Source organism: Netta rufina (assembly GCF_964035555.1).
Source record: "Netta rufina genome assembly, chromosome: Z".
In the NCBI taxonomy this organism is placed as follows: Eukaryota; Metazoa; Chordata; class Aves; order Anseriformes; family Anatidae; genus Netta; species Netta rufina.
Window position 1 is genome coordinate 47733289 of NC_140126.1, and position 6790 is coordinate 47740078.

The 6790-nt window shown below is 45.3% G+C and overlaps 1 protein-coding gene across 4 annotated transcripts in view; it reads right to left on the reverse strand.

Annotated features, from left to right (window-relative positions):
* ZNF462 (zinc finger protein 462) overlaps positions 1-683 on the reverse strand; it is a 94016-nt gene extending 93333 nt beyond the window's left edge. For all 4 annotated transcript variants that reach the window (XM_084304712.1, XM_084304710.1, XM_084304711.1 and 1 more), the window contains exon 1: positions 496-683. The gene's annotated coding sequence lies outside the window, so the exon portion shown is untranslated. The remainder of the gene's footprint in view (positions 1-495) is intronic.
* Positions 684-6790: the final 6107 nt, after the last annotated feature.

Genomic DNA, 6790 nt, shown 5'->3' on the forward strand with positions numbered 1-6790 from the left:
ACGGAGCTTTTCTCTCCTCCGTGTCTCTCCCGTCTCTGATCCAAGTCCACACGCACAGCACCATCCAGACCTCGCACACACACACACATCCACACGGGCACCCCCACCCCGAAAGCTCGACTGATATCTCACTTATCTCCCCATACCCCCCCCCCCCCCTTTAATACAACAACAAAAAATTAATTAACCGCCTTCCTCCTCCTCCCACCACCACCACCACCACCACCACCAGCACCTCCTCCTCTTCTCCTCCTCCATGCAAGAGACTTCTCTCAAACAAAACACCCCGCTCTCGCTCCCTCTCTTCTCTTTTTTTTTTTTTTTTCTTCCTTTCTTTCTTCCTCCTTCCTCCGTTGGCCGAATGAATGGATTTCAGAGGAAGGTGGTGGAAAGAAAGAAAGACAGAGAAGACCAAACAAAAAGATATATATATACACATGAGAGATGATCTCTCCAATGCCAAACCGGAGATGGGTTTTAATTGCAAGAACTTACAGGAGCGTCCCGGCACTGCTGCTCTTGCTGCTGTCTCCTCTCCTCTTCCTCTCTGCCTAGCTCTTCTTCTTGTTATTGTTGTGGAAGTTGTTTTGTGAGTCTCATGTGCTCCTTGCCAGGTCTCAGCAATGGAGGATCGCCATCTTTCCCTGCTTTTCCCCCCCTCTCTCTCTCTCCCTCTCTCTCTCTCCTTCACTGGTTTGCTGCAGCTGCAGATGACCTGAGATATCCGTCTCTCTCTCTCTCTCTCACTCACCCTCTGTGTCTCTCTCTGAATAATGAGCAACCAGAGGGAGAGAGAGAAAGAAGACAATCTCCTCTCCTACCACACAAAACGCAAGAGCACCAGGGGGTGCAAGAATCCTTTCTAACAACAACAACAACGTGTAGGGGAAGAGGAGGAAAAAGAGAAAGAAAAGAGAAGAAAAGAGAGGAGGAAAAGGCAAGAAGAAAGAGGAGGGAGGTGGAAGAGGAGGGGGGAAAGCAAGCAAACAAGAGAGAGATCCAGGAGGCAGACAGATGGAGGAGAAGATGGTAGTGATAGAGGAGGAGGTGTTGAAGATGAAGGAGATTAAGAGGAGGAAGGTGGTAACAAAAAGTTAAGGTTTGGGACACTGAATCACTCACGGGCCAGGGAGGAGGAGAAGAAGGGGGAAAGATCTGAAGAGCTTCCCCTTCCAAGCTGTTGCCTTCACAAAGCTTCCTGCACAGGAGCTCTCAGCAGCTCCTGCGATGCTGGGGGAGCCGCTCAGATGGAGCACTCTGCTAGGTCATAGCTCTCTTCCAGCCATGGCAAAAACCGGTTTCTGCATGCAGATCTGCCCCTGAGGTGATCCCTCAGACACATCCATCTAGAGGCTAATCTTCCCTGAGCAGGGTAAAGAACATAAATGGAGCTGGAGGTTGCAAAGTATAAAACCAGATCTACCACGTGGTTGGTTTTTAATCCCCCTTCCAGCTCGCATTTGATGTGGAGAAAGGAGACTCAAATTGTCCATTTCTGGCACGTATTTTGAAGTCTACTCCCGGAAATAAAGAGAGTCATCTCCAGGTTTTTTATTTCTCACAAGCATTTAGGAGAAAAGAGAGCTTGTACTACCGAGCACCAAAATCACTTCCTACATTGGTGAAACGTTTTTGGCTGCAAAATAAAATAAATAATCCTACTTAAAATAACTTTTATGCCTTCCAACACCTAGTTGTCTGCTCTTTTGTGACTGATTATTTAAACCGAGGAAAGAAATGATCAAGGCTCACAAAGAAAGGTATCTTGGTGATGAAGGCAAGCAAGGAAAGACAAAGCTGCTGTAGTCTGCATTTATATTTAGCCTCGTTCTATTAAGCATTGTGCTTAGCTACTTCTTTTGCCCGACCCCCCCTCCCCCCCAGCCCTCCACTCTTTCTACAACAACAGGTCAGATTCTTTCTAGGGTTATGCCTAACACTGGGGGTGGGGGAAGTGGGGGGATTAGGGGTTATGTGCAGACTCATAAAATCAATGCACGGGAGTGAGGGAAAATCAATTTGAGCACAAGGGCATGGCTGGTATTGGAACATCACTGGGATTTCTCGAGCCCTCAAGCGCTACAGTTTGCATGGGTGGAAGAGAGACTAGAACCACAGAGCTCCGGTTCGGGTGAAGGGGGAGATCTCTCCCCGGCTCCGAGGAAGTTTTGTGTGAGTGGTGAAGCTGAGATGATCTTCTTAAAGGAGTCCAGATTTTACTGGCTCTGGGAGAGGTCAGGCATGCTAGGACTTCATTGTCTGAACTCTCCCAGCTTAGCTGAAGACCAAATGCAGAAACTCTAACGATAGCAATAAAATAAAATAACAAAAATCGGTCGCCCAGGTACTAGTCAAACATTAAACCCATGCACTCTCCGGTCTTCCCATCTGCAAGAGTGCCGTAAGTACAAAGCACACAGGCAGGATCTCTCCTATTAAATCTTCTCTTTGAGCCGTGCAAGTTAATCACTAAACAGGAGAAAGATCTTCTCCCTCCTCCTCTCTCCTCTTTCCGCTCCCCCCCGCTCTCCCCCTCGCCCCAAACAAGTGCTGTGAGAAATAGGAGGAAGGATAATATCTGGGCAGAAGGAGCACTGTTGGATTTAGAGAATCCTTCTTAAGGAAAAGGGGAAAAAACATCAGAACTGGGGATTCCTACTAAGACTACTGGTTTCATGCAGACAAATGAAGCGGACACCTCCTAAGAAGCTGATAAAAGAACATTAAGGAAAAGGGAGGGACTGTCTTTAAGGCTGCCAGAGTGTGCATGTGTTCTGCCTGCAATTTTCTATAAATCATCCTCTTCGCAGGAAGAGAGCGCCTGGGCTTTGCAATCTTTGACGTACCATCAACGCCGAGGCAGATAATTTACCTCTTTGTCTCTCAGCATTGTATTTTAAATTAAAAAAGAAAAAAAGAAAAAAAAAAAGGAAAACAGAACAACCCTACAACCACAAACCCCAAAACACCTGACTTCTGACCAGCCACCCTCCAGGGAAGCAACAATTCCGTTTCAAAATGAAGGTTCTTGGGAACAGTGGGCATCACACCTGGGAGAATAAAAATAAAATAAAATAAAATAATAAATGAAAAATAAAATTAAAATTAAATTAAAAAATAAAATAAAATAAAATAAAATAAAATAAAATAAAATAAAATAAAATAAAATAAAATAAAATAAAATAAAATAAAATAAAATAGTATCTTCACGGATGTAGACATGGAGCACTACCCTGCACTCTCCCCCGCAGCATGGTTCTGGGCACCCACGAGGGGCCACCTGCGCGGGTGGGGATCTCGGGGGGATGAAGGTCAGGGCTGCCGGAGAAATCCCGGCGCTGGAGGGCAGTGCCGGGGTGCCCGGGGCGGGGGACTTCTCTCCAGGGGTCTGGTGGTCCATAACTTCGTCCCGCAGACTTTCTGCCTTCCCCTCCGGGCTGCGAGCGCTGGCGGGGGAAGCGGGCGGCGAGGTGGACACGCTGGGCTGCGGGAGCCCACCAAAAGGCGGCCGCCGGAGAAAAGAGAGGGGGGAGCCCCCCCGTGTCCACGCACGACTGGTTTCACGCGGGGACGGGCTGCCGGCTCCCGTGGAGGTGGGGAGGGCAAGTCCAGGGGGGCGCAGAACCCCCGCGGGGAGAGGAGGGGGCGTGCAGGGGAGGCTCGAACAGCGGGGCAGCCCCCCCGACTCGTCCCGGTGCCGTGCCCAGCGATAAAGAGGTTAACCGCGCTGACACCCCCCTGGCCCTAATTACCCCGGCGAGTTAACAGTCCCATTAAGGGGAATGCAGATAGTTTGCACCTCCGCCGGTGCTGGCATCTGGGGACGCCGGAGGAGATGAGGGTGCAGACAAAGGCGCCGGTGCCTCCCGTGCCGGGCAGCGCGGCAGCGGGGAGGGGACGGGGGAAAAGCCGGCACCGACCCCGGGCGGGGGGGCTGAGCAGGAATGTCAGCCTGCCTCCGGATTCACAGAGCTTGTGTCCCACCGCCGCCTTGGCAGAGGTCACAGGAAGAGGTGTTCTGGGCTAAAAAATAAATAAATTAATTAATAGAAATAAAACAAGTAGGTCCCCCTGTCCTCCCCCGACCTGAGGTTGGCAGATGATGCTCCACCATGAGGCCAGGGGAAAGAAAGGAGAAAACCGTTTCCAGCCTCTTGGACTGTGTACACCTTTCCTGACCCAGAAAAGCTGACCAGCCTGGGCCCAGATCTTTATCCCCAGGCCAGGTCTTCACTGGTGTGCAATTCAGAGTTGCATTGCCCCATTGCTCTGCCAGAAATCCATGTCCCACTTCTGCAGCCACTGGAAGTGCGTGGAGGCTGCAGAGTGAGCCCCGCAGATGGAAGGCCACAAGCAGAGGGGTGAGCAGACCACAAGAAGCTCAAGATGGTGCTGTTCTGCCTTCCCATTTTTATTTATCTTTTCATTTTTTATTTTTATTATTATTTTTTTTAACATTTCCCCATAGGCTTAAATTAAGTCCTCAGGACGGAAAAACTCTAATACATTTAGCATGGACAGTGAGCATGGCCTTAGTGAGCTGGAGACACTAGGAAAGCAATGTGGAAAATAAGACTCTGAAAGGACACTTCTCTATACATAATCAACAGTGAAGCACTGTTGTTCATGTCCACTCACAGAACTGAAAGTGACCTTTTTTTTTTCTTCCTAGATTTGGAAGATTTTCTTCCTTTTCCTGCAACAAGCTTGAGTGAACTTCCTATTTATTCTTCACTTCTTCATGGCTATTTTATCCTACCAGGGCAAGGTTTCTCAGTCTTTATGCAAGAGGTAAGCATTGTATCAGCTCACTAGAGAACTGAATATCACTCTCTCTAGAATATTATGTTCTGCAGCTATTGAGAGAATTTCACTCTCCTATCTAAGAAGATTAGAAATGTGCTGTTCTGACCTTTACCCTGGCAACTTACTTATTTCTTTAGCCTCCAAGGGTTTCGTTATTGTGAAGGACTTTGAGGAGAAACTGGTTGGTTGGAAGCAGAGAAATCCTACTCTGATCTATGAAAGACAAGAGATATCTACTCATCAAATTTTCTTTTAGCAAACAATCTTTGTGAGGACAGTGCATTCAAGAGGGTTTACATGCAAATAATCCAAATCCAAGCTCTCAAGAACCCTTCAGAAGAGTCTTCTATTAAAACCTAAACTTTCAGCCTGCTAATAAAATTTGAAGCATTTTATTTCTGTCAGTGCTCAGACTGAAATCTCCAGAAGCAAGCTCTCCATTATAAGATCACTATTATCTGCAGGGCCAAATCAGAATATAGTACACATTGCAGACCCATAGAAAGGTAGACCTTTATGTTGGTGGGAAGCTTAAGGGAAGAATGCTCATGAGGTCTTGTATCAGCTGGGTATTGGAAGTCACTTTATTATTGGACAGATGTATAGCTTGAAATTGCTAGAAATAAAATTTTTGCTCCCTCGAGGAAACTGAATCTTCAGTTGTCAGATGTTTTGGATAAACTCATGGTTATTTTTTGTACCCTCAAGTTTCCTCAGAAACTCTACACCAAGACCAGGTGCCAATAAGTCAGTTCATGAAGAGAACAAATCCTGCTTCAGAACCTTTTAATTTAGGCATGTGTCAAGAGTAATGGGCATGCAGTGCTGGAAGGCTAAAGTAAACTTCAGAGTGGATTTGGTAAGTACTGCATATCATCGATACCCCAACCTCAGAACATGTTTGAAAAGTGCAGGCAGCAGAAAACCTTGTGTTTAGAGACCAGTCAAATTCCCAGCAGATTTAATGAAAAAATTCCATAAGCGTTAAAATTAACTGGGTTGGAACCAAACAGAGGACATCCTTAGTAACTGAAACATGAACTACAAATGGCCCCAGACCTCTAGTAAGTACTACGTCAGTGTGTATTCTCCTTTAAATGATAAAAGTGATTTAATAGATGGATAAAATACAGTCAATCAAAAGGGTGTTTTAGCTGTCACCAGAATACAGGCAACAAACTGATTTGGGGGGAAATCCATAATTACTGTGACAAGGGTTTTCTGAGTAACTAAAGACACATCCTGACTTCATTTCTTACTCTCTAAACAATGACCATGAAGTTTAGTTCATTTCACTTGGCATATTTGAAATGTTTAGATGCAAAATATTCTTCACTATAAATGCAAATTAACTTTTAAGAATTCAGTTATTCCAATCACACAGCTGGATTTCACTTAACTTCTGCATAGTTTTAGATGGAATCAATGAGATTGAAACCACAGTCACTTCACAACATCAGACCTTCCGGATTGTGATGACCACTTGGTGATTAGTATAGCAATATCATATCCCAACATGATATTACACTTGCTGGTAAGAAGTCTTCAAGAGAGAAACAGCTTGATTTTGTCTTCAGAAGAGATAGATACTGAGAGATCTGTGAAATAGTTTGAGTTTATTGGTCAGATATAAATGGTCTCTGGCTATGTTTACTGGTCATTTTTCAATCCACCTCACCCTGTATATTTTACTAGGTGTTTGCAATTCAATACAAAGCTATTCTTACTTGCATATGCTGGAAAAATGCCTGTTTTTCCTTTCTCTTTTTTTAAGATCTAAATGCAACACTTCCATCTCTTGATCTCTCTTTCTAGCACTCCACTATTTTTAAAACTTAAGCTCTCAAATGCCAGTCAATTTTTATTCCATATGTCCTATTCAACCTGTATAATATATAACCTTCAATAGATTTGAGTTCCACTTCCTAGACAGTATTTCTGATATCTAATTTTTCTAGACCCACCATAAAATTGAGCAAGGCCA